Here is a 13229-nt window from a genome sequence, read left to right on the forward strand (position 1 = left end):
CCGCTACTATTTTGTGTCATTAATTAGTGAGAAAATGCTGGATTGTAAGCTCATACAGGTGGCTCCTCAACCTCATGCAGCTAACATGAAACATTCCATTTAGCTTAAGGAAGAAAAATCACCTGTGTATCAAGGTCATAACACATGGTCCTGTCCATTAAGTCATTTTAATTAATTGCGACAAAAGTTCTGCTTTTCTATTACACATAAACAAGTAACAACAACAACAAAAACCATCAGTAGTAATAAGTATATGCTTGAAAGAAGCTGAAACCCAGAATTTGTTTGTTCTTATCAAGGTGCTTAGAGATCCCACTGTAGGTGGTATGAGTACTGTGCTGGATATTATCCTGTCCCTAACATTTGCACTGCCAAATATATTGGCATGCCATCACATTTTGTGATGTTGCAATGGCATGGCACAGCACTGCAGTCAGCATGTCTTATCTTAAACATTTTATTTGCTGTTGCAGTAAATCTATTAACTCGGCTGCCTCACTCATGCATGTGTCACTACATTCACATCCGCTCATATCTACTACAATACAGTGCTTTTTGGTGGAGCTAGTTCCCCCATTCAGCTGCTCATCACCAAGGGAATAGATATCAAGTAAATATAACTGAGAGTCTTATGACACTTTAAAGCAAGGTCAGGGAAACTGTGGCTCTCCAGATTTTAAATGGGCTCCAGCACTCATCAGCCCCTGGCTATTTAGTCATGCTGACTGTCCTTCAGTGTCTGGAGAACCACAGCTTCCCCATCACTGCTTCAAAGACTATGACAAATGAATGGGAAGTAGGCCATGTGATCAACCTCTAAATAAAGTTTTTCCATAGAAGATAATTCAGTGGTATTCTCCCACTAGTGGTAGTGTTAATACTAACAATGCATCAATGGCCATTTCCCCTTAAATATTAGACAGGCACCATCTCTGTTATCTTTTGGTGTCTACTGAAGACCTTCCTCTTTCAACAAGCCTTTAAGTAGAGCCCTTATCCCAGTCTGCGTCTGTGTTGGAATTGCTTTTTAAGATGTTTTTAAAGCTTTTGTTTTAAAAGATCTTTTTAACGATGTTTTGTTTAAATATATTTTAAAGCTTGTTTTTAAGATGTTTTAGAGTATAGTGTTTTTGTTGCTGCCCTGGGCTCCTTCTGGGAGGAAGGGCAGAATATAATAATAATAATAAATAATAATAACAACAACAATAATAATCCCAGGTTTGTTCTACTTATCATTGGCGATCACTTGTGGCCAAGTAAGATTGTCTTCCAAGATAAGGTCTTTAACAGTGGGTCCATAAGTGACTGTGGAGGCCAATTCTGGATCCACACAACCTCCCACATTGAGGACACAGGTTTCCAGATGGAAGTTGGTTGCAATGAGGATTTGTTTGACATGCCTTCCACTTGGCTCGTTTGTCCCTTTCGCCCTGTATTCATGCTTCTTCGAATCCACAGCACCTTTGATAATAGCTGACCTTCATTTGGGACGTTCATGGGCCAAAACTTCCCAGTTCTCGATGTTCATGTTACATTTTTTCAGATTCACTTTAAGAACATCTTTAAACCTCTTTTCCTGTCCACCGATATTCCATTTTCCATCCTTAGTTGGGAGTAAAGTAGCTGCTTTGGAAGACTGTGATTAGGCACTCGAACAACATGGCCAGTCCAGCAAAGTTGATGTTGAAGGATCATTGTTTCAACATTGGTAGTCTTTGCTTCTTCCAAAATGCTAACATTAGTCCGTCTGTCTTCCCAAGTAATTTGCAGAATTTTCTGGAGGCAGCATTGGTGGAATCTTTCAAGTTGGGAATGGCGTTTATAGATGGTCCATGTTTCACAAGTGTACACTACGGTCGGTAGTACAATGGCTTTGTAAATAAGCATTTTGGTCTCCCTGCGAATATCCCGATCCTCGAACACTATGCTTCATTTGGGAGAATGCAGCACTTGCAGAGCTCAGATGATGTTGAATTTCAGCATCGATGTCAGCTTTTACAGAGAGATGGCTGCCAAGATAAGAAAAGTGATCGACATTCTCCAATGTCACACCATTAAGCTGGATTGATGGTGCTACAGAGGGACTAGTTCGTACCTGTTGATGAAGCACATTGGTATTTTTAATATTAAGTGAGAGCCCAAGCTTTCCATATGCTTCTGCAAAGACATTTAAGATAGTTTGATCTTTCTCTGAATGTGCGGAGACCACATTATCATCGGCATATTGAAGTTCTACAACAGGGGTTGACATTATCTTACTTTTTGCTTTCAACCTACTGAGATTAAAAAGCTTTCCATCTGTTCGATATGATTTCCACACCAGTAGGAAGTTTCCCCTCAATAAGGTGTAGAATCATAGCAATGAAGATAGCAAATAAGGTAGGAGCAATGACGCATCTCTGTTTTACGCCTGATCCGACTCTGAATGGATCGCTCTGAAAGCCATTGTTATCCAAAACTGTCACTGTCATGTTGTCATGAAGGAGTCGCAAAATATTCACAAATTTATCAGGGCATCCAATTTTCAGAAGGATGGTCCAGAGAGTGGTTCGATTTACAGTGTCAAAGGCCTTAGTCAGATCAATAAACGCCATATATAAAGGTCGATTCTGCTCCCGGCATTTTTCTTGAAGCTGTCGTGCAGTGAAGTTCATGTCCACTGTCCCCTTGGAAGGGAGGAAACCATTCTGAGATTCTGGGAGGACATCCTCTGAGATCGGTGAGAGGTGATTTGCGAGGATCCTTGCAAGGATTTTACCTGCGGTAGCAAGAAGAAAGATACCTCGATAGTTCCCACAATCTGTTCTATCGCCCTTCTTAAAAGGGGTAATAATTATGGCATCCCTAAAGTCTTCCAAGATCTCCTCCTTCATCCAGATTTTTCTGATGAGCTTCTGAAGTTGTTGTGTAAGTTCAGGCCCACCTTCTTTAAAGACTTCAACAGGAATCCTATCAGGTCCAGTAGCTTTGTTCTTCTTCATTTGATTGATGGCTTTACTGACTTCATCCAAATTAGGGGATACTGCAAGCTCATCTCTAATTTGTTGTTGTGGAATTTGCGAGATCTCATCAGCCACATAAGAGTTACGATTAAGGAGGTCATGGTAATGCTCTTTTCAGTGCAGTGCAATAGACTCTTTATCCTTAAGACGTTTGGTACCATCCATTGAACATAAGGGATCTGTACTGTAATTTGTTGGTCCATAGATGGCCTTTGTGGCATTAAAAAAGCCCCATGTATCGTGAGCATCTGCAAAGTGCTGGATTTCTTGAGCTTTCTTTATCCACCAGGCGTTCTTAAGTTCTCTAGTTCTTCTTTGGACCTTAGCCTTTGCACTGGCATAGATGTTTTTCTTAGCAGCACAGTTAATGTCTTTTTGCCATATCTGGAAGGCTTTCCTTTTCATGTCAATGATATATTCAATCTCACCATCATTCTCATCAAACCAATCCTGATGTTTCTTAGTTTAGTATCTAATAGTTTGTTCACATGCTGCAATAGATGTCTTCAGTTTAACCAAGTGTTCCTCAACATTTTCAGGGAGTTCCGTCGGTAGATGTTTCTTGAGAGTTGTTTGAAAGCAGGCTCGCTTAATAGGATCTTGAAGGGCATGGATGTTCATTTTAAGCCTTGGTTTTCTTCCTTGGAGCCTATGTTGAGGAACAATATTAATGGCTATAGTGGATTGAATTAATTGGTGATCTGTCCAGCAGTCATCAGCACTCGTCATGGCCCTAGTGAGGAGTACATCATGATGATTTCTGGCACAGACAATTACATAATCCAGGAGATGCCAGTGTTTTGACCAAGGGTGCTTCCATGATGTTTTAAATTTATTTTTCTGGTGAAAGAGTGTGTTTGTAATAACAAGATTATGCTCTGCACATTTAGTCAGAATGCCATTCAGGTTGCTATTGCCAACTCCTTCTTTCCCAATGGTTTCTGGCCATAAATCAAAATCACGCCCAACTCTTGCATTGAAATCACCCAAGAGGATAATTTTATCCTCCTTAAGTATCTCTAATAAGATGGTGTCCAGCTGGTTATAAAAATATTCCTTGATGTCTTCATCAGCATCTAATGTTGGTGCTTAAGCACTTAGAATAGTTGCCTGCTGGTTTTTGGCAAGGTTTAACCGGAGAGTTGAGAGTCATTTACTATATAGTTTATACTCAACAGGAAACCACAATCAACTCCCACTCTCTGATGAGTGCACCTATATAACATGTTGTTTTCAAACACTACTTCGTCCCATTTATGGTAGATCCTGGAACTCTCTGTCAAGAGAAGCCTGGCTTTTCCCCCTCTCTGACGGCCTTCTAACATGTTCAAAGACCTTCATTTTTTGGCAGACCTTTGGCTTGTCAAGCTGCTAATTTTAATGTTTCTGCCATATTAGGTGATATGTTTATCTAGTAGTCTCTTCTAGTTATGATTATTTTATATTGTTAAAACTGTACTTGTTGCTTGGATTGGTCTAATCTTGTAAGTCACCTTGAACCCTTTTTGGTGGAAAAGTAGGGTAGAATATTTCTGTAAAAAATAAATTGCATGTTATAAGTGTACTGTTATAAAATCTTACATATACACCTAAAAATGGAATCCAAAAGGGCAGGGAGAGCAGGGATCCCCTGGCCATGGCAGAACTTTCACTGGGCAATGCCAGAAATCCCAAGAGTTGGTCACACTTCATGTTCGCCAGCAAGACTGCTGTCTTGAAATCTCACTGAGTGATCCCAGATAAAGCAAGAGTATAATGTGGAAAGGATTTTCAGATGAACAAGGATGGTTGCCTATGCTTGTCCTGAATAGGCACTTGATGGGTGTGGGTGCTAGATGGTAAGTCACCCAAGAACTCAGGGTTCCTGGTTTTGGCAATTCATAAGTGCCAAAGTGTTGTCCTGATAGCTTTAGGATATGGGTGACTTTAGCTTTCCCACATCCAAGATACCCATAGCCCGAGTGAGTTAGGATGCTCTCTTTTTCAACATATCCTGAAAAAAAACCCCATCCTTGTTAGTTTTGTCCTTGACAGCTACCCTTGCCAGTTAGCTGTTAGAGAAAATATGGAGACCAAGAAAAGATGGGTACATGGAGACAAAATGGAGGCAAGCTGGTAACACACTGTTTACCCCAATAAGAATAGAGTTTCTGCAGGCACTCACATAAAAGGCTCAAAGGTATTCAAAAAGCACCTCCTCCTTTGCTGACGTCCTTTCTCCTGCCAGGTGAAGACTGGAGCCATTCATTGCCAATATACTGTAGCTCAAAGACAGGATACACTGGGCAGCTGCAGTGCTATACCCAGATAATAATAGTAAGGAATTAAGAGAGTGTTTCCAAGGCTTTGTCCACTTGAAATATTTCAGATGCTGCTTTAAGTATAGTAGCATAACCCACAACGTCAGCTACAGCCAATCAATAGGACAAGGCTGACCATCAGTTATTTGTTCCTTCAGAGCCCAACTGGTATCTTTTACAATCGTTAATTGGCATGCAACTACTTTTCATCAAACCAAATTCAAGAATTCTCTTAGTAGCAGCGCATCTCCCATTTATTTCCTTTCCAAACCTTCCTTTCAAATTTTGACAATCTTCCTCAAATTATGTCTTTAAAATAAATCTCATTATCAACAATATATAAATTATATAAAATGATAATTTTCTCTCTTCACATGTTCCCACTATTATCTTAATCAAAGCAATCATGTCATTTAAAATACAGCCCCTCATTATCCAATCCATGATCTATGTATATTATATAATCCATATCTGATGGCACATCTAGCGATCAGAGTGAGTTTTAGTAGATACAACTCGTTTTAAATGCAGTCCCTAAGTGTAAAATTGAAGCAGACTTAGACTTTTTTTCCAGTTGTACTCCCAATGTTCAAAATACACACACATTGCATGAGATACTTCAAGACCACAGAAAAACACAAAAAGATCATTTGCAGCAATCGCTCACATTGCCACAGCAGCACTGCTCCAAGTGGTATGGGAACTGTGACACGCTAGTCTCCAAGGTAGTGAGAAGGTATCCCCAGCAGCCTGTTGTGACCTGTTTGCAAAACATTTTGCCAATAAAATCATTCATATCCATCCCAACTTTGCCTTCACATTGGGAGCAGGATCAATGGCTATGACTGAGGTGTCTGCTTGTTCTATTTTGATGGATAAATTCAGCTTGTGGACAAGTTAATTTGGGAATGAGGCTAACATGTATTTTAGATCCATACATCATGGATAATTAAAAACATTGGCTGTGTAAATGATGGAGACTATGGGCGCTTCTCTGAATGAGGGATGTGTTCCAACTCCATTAAAGGAAGCAATTGTAAGATCTTTACTGAAAAAGATTGCATCATCCATGATAATGATTGGCCAGTCTCTCCAGCTATATAAGTAGACGCACACACAGAGTTCCTTCACAAACCAGTCAAGCATGGGATGTGGCCAGTGCGTGCATTGTCTGCTAGTCTGCATGGTCCTGCAACCCTCTCCTGCATTTTTTCAATGCATGGGGGAGGGGGTCACCTGAACCCCTACTTTTATCTTTTGTTGAGTCTTTCCATCTAGGAGCATTCTCACATGGAGTAAAGGAGGATGAATTCAGAAACCATTTCTGGGACTGCCATTGTTTGCAAAACAGTATAAATTTATGTATGTAATTTTTTGTATTGCAGGAGTGCTTTTGGCAGGAATCAGATCCACCTGGCATCATATGATGCTAGGCGATTCACAGGTGGAAGCTCAAAAGCTCACTTGTCAAAAGTGGTCCATGAAGGAGTGGCTACTCTTTGATCTGGCCCACCAGGCAAAAGTGGTTCCTCACTCCTCTTGTATTGTCTCCCATTCTTCCTTCAAGATCACAGCAGAATCTTTCAGGCCAAAGTCGATGTCACACTAAATGTGCAGCTGCTACATAATTCTAGTTCCCTCTTGCACTCCATCACATCTAGTATAACGTGTCTTGTATTATTATACCACAATAAACTACCATTTATGTATTACATTTATATATCTTTCTTCAACAGAATTCAGGGCAGTAAATATAGAGTTCCCAGTCAGTCCTCAAACGCAGGCACTGACCTGACTGACATCTGCTTAGCTTTGGAAAGATTGCTGCAACACATGCCTTCAGTCAATTCCCCCAGGCCTTGCCAGCATCAGTTATTGATGTTGAATGGGAATGCTGAAACTTAGTCCACTGTGACATGAAAACACAACATGAAATGCATTATACTAGATATTATGGAGAGAAAGGAGGGGACTAGATGTGTAGTTACTGTTTTCAGTTGCAGCTTTATGTTTAGGGCAGAGTAAATTTTATATTATTAGACTTACAGTAACCCTGTGAGACAGTTTTGCAGTAACCCTCTGTAAGAGACTGTCTAGATCAGAGATGGGAAACCGACGGCCCTCCAGACATTTTTTGGACTCCAAACTCCCATCAGGCGCTTCCAGCATTGCCAATGGTCTGGAATGAGGGGAATTCAAGTCCAACAACATCTGGAGAGCCACAGATTCTCCATCCAAGATCTAGAGATTTTCCCAAGGCCACCTAGCAGGAATTAAGCAGTCTGTTTAAACAGCTTTGAAATCATAAAGCAGGTTTAGCCTAGCAAAATATTTTATCCTATAAGCAAAAGAAAAAGTTTGTTGTTAGTCTTCTTTGATGGGAAACCGTGGATGTTATAAATTATTCTTCCTTAGATGGTGGCCATGTTCTTATATGCAAAAGCAGCTGGATGTCAAATTCTTTAGACTGATTTATTACCTTTCTTAGCAGTAAAGCCAATTTTCCTGCCAGCTAGAAAATTGTATTTAGCTCATCAGATCATGACACTGAAAGCAATTGTTCTCACATTTTGGGGCCTGTGTGTCAAGCCATCCTTTGGTGCTGGAAGAGACTGAAAGCTGGATACATGCACAAGTCCCATCTTCACTACAGGAATAATTGTATTCTGACCCTTCCTGAGGTGCGGTAGAAGTTTTGTTACATACTGAACTCTCCCACCAGTAGTGACAAGCAAGACAAGGTTCTCATTGTTATGAGGGCAAGGCAGCGCTTGCTGCAGGAAAAGCAGTTTCCTGCAGAGCAGATGAAGACTGAAGTGGCCCTTGAGCTGTGACTCAACACCAGGCACTAGTCAACTACATGGATCCAGTGGTGTCTAGCATCTATTGGGACTGGAGGGGTGGAAAGCAGACAGAACAGCAGTAGGTGGAGCCACAGCCAATGAGAAGCAACTGAGATTAGTGAGGCAATGCACCCTTCACTCCAATGGACCAGCCTTCACTGCACTGATCTGAGAAAACCAGCACTAATCTGTGAAGCAGTGGGCGAACTCTTCTGATGCAGAAGATGGGAAACAACTCTGAAAGACAGAGCTGAACACAACAAAAGCAAAACCATTTGATTCGATTCTAATGAGGCTATTACAATCCCCAAAGGCTATCTTCTTCCAGGCATTGTGCGCATACTACCCTCTCCTTTCATATGGAATGGTGTCACTTGAAGAATATTCATCAAACGGAAAATTTCACATTTGTATGCTGTGAACCAAGCCACCTGCTCTCCCAGCACCCTTCCCAATTCTATACATTATTAATGAGCAACATTAATTTCCAGTTTTCAGTTAGCTAATTTGTTCCCACAATCATAATTTCACATACCACATGAATAATTCAGTAAGTTATTTTAACTGCTTGTTAGATAAGTCTGTTGGCCCTCATAAATTTCAATAAATTATCACTCAGCTCCTGTGTAAAGATGCCAGAACTGAACACCTTGGCAAGTGGGATTTTTCTGTTAAATGGGCAGCAAGTGTCACATGCACAGGACGATATCACCTGGAAATCCCCAGGAAGGTAAATGTAGAGTTATTTCAGGTCTAGAGATGATTATTTGTTTGATTCTAAACAGATGTGATTGTTGAACAACAGGTTGTACCCAACTAAGTTTTATGCAGAATGGATCCATTGAAATTAATGGGCCTAAGCGGCAACCTAATACATGTCTACTCAGAAATAAGCCCCATTAAGTTCAGTGGGACTTACTCCCAGGTGAGTATTGGATTGCAGCCCAAATTAGTCATATTCATTAATTTCAACAGGTCTACTCTTGCGTAGAATTAAAATTGGACATAACCCTATATGTATACCCAATGCGCACAGCGGGCATGAATGTGTATGGTAACTTAGAAAGTCAAGTTAAGTACCATGCCCACATAGTTGCCTATATCATCTTTTCCTCATCACTGTTCTTTAGATGTGACTTAAACATTTTCACACTAAGGCTGAAATCATATTTATTTAGCAAGGGTTATATACCGCTTAATAAAAAAAACTCTTAACATACATTATTGTATCAAATATTCATTAAAATAGGAATAAAAACAGACTTTAAAAACAAACAGAAAAATTATCAAAGCACTGATAAAATCCACAGTTTAAAAACAAATATACATAATATCTGTGCAATATATGTGCACTTACCTAAGAGAAAGCTCCACTGGACTCAGCTGGACTCTGTTCTCTTGTTTTTCCCAGGAAGCATGCATAGAATCTCTGGCTAAAGTCCAGACCTGTCACTCACACCCTATCAAGAACCTAACCAACAATCAAATTACAAATCTAAATTATGGTGCTGTGGAGATTAACCTGAACCATCAGAATTCTCCCTCTGTCATATTCATTCCCCGTTTTACTGTTCTCTAGATTCCTGTTGCAAGTAAATAGAAATGAATCAGGAAGATCACATTCTAATTCTTTCATTTGTTTGCTTATTGCTTTTTTGCTGAAGCACCCAAAGCAGTTTTTAGTAAAAGTGGAGTGGGGAGAGTAACAGTTTACTGTGTAACAGACCTGATACAAAAGGGACATAACTTCCTGTTCCATGCAAATGTTAGCATTTGAATTTGCTTATTTCATACATGCTTTCCCCTGTCCCTTTCCACTTAGTCATGTCACAGCAAAAGACCTTTCTAGAGAGAAGGAGCCAAACGACCGTTGGTCCCCACCAAGCTGATGGAGAGGACCTCGTAGTCTCATCTTTCCTTCTGATGCAAGCACAATCCAACCTCCACACTGAACCGTCATATTTTAAGTTTATTTTCTAAGGTTGATTCTGTTTATTCAAAGTTGAAGAGGAACAGAGCCATTAAAAGGAGCTTCCATTTTGCCTAGGAGAGCAAATCTTGCAGCTTGTAGGTTGCCTATCCCTAACACCCCAGGTAAAGACCAGATTAAAACATTCAGAAAAAAGTACACGAAGCAATCTTCACCAGACTGTAACACGTCAGGCTTCAGGTGGGTAATCACAACTGCAGGGAGATTTTAACATATGGAGGTTTCAAACACAACATCCCTTCCCCACCCATCATCTAAAGTAGTGTGATCCAGGAAAGGGCTAGTCTATGTTTCTGAAATTTGAAATGGCTCCATACAGATCCATTGTTGACTCAGTATGTACATTAGAAACTTTTATAGCTTCATGAAAAGATTTTTAATTATCTGCAAGGCTGATTTGTGCTTTGGCTGCATTAATATTGCTTAGGGAAACCTCAGTAAAGACACTGACCACTTGTGCCCATAACCAAAAAAACACAAAACAACCCCTTGAAACAGCAGATTCAATTCAGAAGGGGAGAGTAGAGTGATGGATCAACTAATATTGGTATGTACGAATAGAATTGTTAGGGCAAGGGGAATCAAACCCAATACTAAGGCACCAAAGATGCTAATGAGTGCATTTATCTCAGACATTTGACGGTATGGTGGAGGATCTCCCTGGCTTCCTGCATTTACAAGAAAGCTCAGGCAAGGACACCGTAGTGCTTTCAGGAAGCATGAGCACTCAGGAAGGCGGCAGAATGCAAATCACTGAATGAAAGGAAGGACACTAAAAAAAATCTTGGCAACCTCAAAGCAAGGTAAGTGAAACAAAAACCTATACCCCACTAATGTAAATTTCACCAAAATACTTTCTCCCCTTTGATAATTTTAAAATGCAATTGATTTTCTCATTAATTGATGGAGAATGGTCAGGGGGAAAACATTTCTTTAGCACAGAATTAGTGTTTGCAGTTGTAACCATCTTGTGAACAAAACACAAACAGAAAAAATTAATGCAGATTGACTCTTTACTGTATTTTTCCTTCATGATAATACCTCAGTTAAAAGGATAGGAAGTTCCTTTGCTAGAACTAGTGTGCTGGAGTGCAAATGTAGTTTAGAGGAGCCTGTCACTGCAGCACCTATAAGATGTCTTTGGAGCATCTCTCCTGCACCTGAGGTTTCTGGCCAGATCATAGAGAAGGGCCAAGTAGAGAACACTGAGCACCCTTGGGCACTGTTAGGTAGCTGGTGCTGATTGGTCAGCTGTCCTTTTTGAAACTGCACTGCCTGCCTTTTAAAAAAAATCCCACGCTAGAAATCCTCCAGCTGGAGAGGGGCAAATCTGTCGATTTTGGTTTCTCTCAGTTTCTCATTTTCCAGTTCTCCACATTTAAACATTAGTTTCCCATTTTTTTTAAATTCTCATGAAAATTCATCAGCATTGTAGTGCAAATTTCTCCTAATATACACATTTTGTATGCAATTTTTCCAAATGTTTCTGAATTTTGACATTTTCCCAAAACAATTTTCTCTAATATAATGCATTTTGTATATTATTTACCATATGTAAGCTGCCTTGGGTTTCTATTATGAAAAGAAAGGTGGGGTATAAATGTAATAAATAAATAAATAAATAATTATTTACACTTATATGTACTTTTTTTTATTTATTTACTTACTAACTAACTTTATATCCTGCCCTTCCTCCCAGAAGAAGCCCAGTGTTTTTTTTGCACACTTTATCCTAGTATGTACATTTTTATTATACAGCCACAAGAGTGGCTGTATACTATAGTTGGCAAGGATTTTCGCATTCCGCAATGTTAAATTGAAAATACCCCCATGCCATTCTGCTGTTTCCCATAAGTTCATTTCAAAACAAAACCTTACAAAACTTATAGTCCTGAACTCAGAAACACTTGCTTAACAACTCTCTAAACAACCCTTAACAACCCTCTAAGTTTTCACGGCAATACACAAAACAGTCAGAGAGAATCAAGAGTTCAAATTGTAAAACAAGAGAAGAAAAATCCAGACCCCTGTTGGACTTTTTTCTGTCAGTGATCTCATAATTGGTTGAAATTCATTAAAAATCAGCCATGTTCACAGAGTACCTGTAATCCTAATACTGACCTTTTCCCATACTCTGACTTTCATCTTCTGCAGTTTAAAAGTTTAAAAAATGCCTGGCTGATTTTTAATTAAGAAATTTAGCATTGGAGTCAATGATAAGCAGAGGCATGCTCAGTAAGAACCAACTGTCAGTGTTCTAAAAGCTGGACTCACAGCTGCTTTGCTTGGCTAACTGGGGAGCCACCCTGTAGGTAGGAGCAGAATCACTGTAATTCAATACCTCCAACCTCCTTAGTTGTTCCAGGACACCACAATCAACCAATGGAGACTGGTCCATTAGAGCAAATGGGGCATTGTTCCACCAACCTCACCCTGCTCTCAGCCAGCCCCCAGCTGCCTACCATCTTACTCACATCCAGCCCAGAGGGTGGCCCTGGCTGTCGGCTTCCTCCTCCTTAGTCTCAATGTTGCTCTTGTAGAACTCAGCAGAGAGGAGGAGGATCAGGGAAAACTGTAATTAGTTTCTTCTGGCTACACCTATTGTTTGGGTTTCCTTCCTTCCACCCTACCAATCCCAATGGGCATAAGCCTCCACTATGGTCAGTGGTCGTAAAAACCGTCAGGAGGGCAGGGAGAACTAACAGAGTCATATTGCCTTGTCTTTCTCTCCCCAGATAAAGTTAATTGATCAGAGCAACCAGGTTTGTTTCAGTGCTAAAACCCGACCTGAATCCAGAATGATTTGGGCCTAGCAAACCTGCTTCCTCCATCCACACCTGTAGGCTGGCCCTGAATGCAAAAAAAAAAACAAAAAACATGCTGAGGTGGCCTCTCCCTCCCACAACCACCACCACAGGACTACCTGAGGACCATCTTGCCTGAAGGGGAGAACAGATCTAGGTTTCAAAAAGTTTTATCTCCGAGTTGTTGGTCTTGGCTGCCTTTTTTCAAACAAATGTTTAACTGATGCTTATTGCTTTGCTATTTTATGTACACTGCTTTGTACATAAAAATAAAAACTAGCATATGAATA

General features: G+C 40.1%; 1 long non-coding RNA gene across 1 annotated transcript in view; it reads right to left on the reverse strand.

Annotated features, from left to right (window-relative positions):
• LOC133382235 (uncharacterized) overlaps window positions 1–13229 on the reverse strand; it is a 123086-nt gene that overhangs the window by 84584 nt on the left and 25273 nt on the right. The window lies entirely within an intron of this gene.

The sequence above is a fragment of the Rhineura floridana genome, chromosome 3, assembly GCF_030035675.1.
Source record: "Rhineura floridana isolate rRhiFlo1 chromosome 3, rRhiFlo1.hap2, whole genome shotgun sequence".
NCBI classification, from domain to species: domain Eukaryota; kingdom Metazoa; phylum Chordata; class Lepidosauria; order Squamata; family Rhineuridae; genus Rhineura; species Rhineura floridana.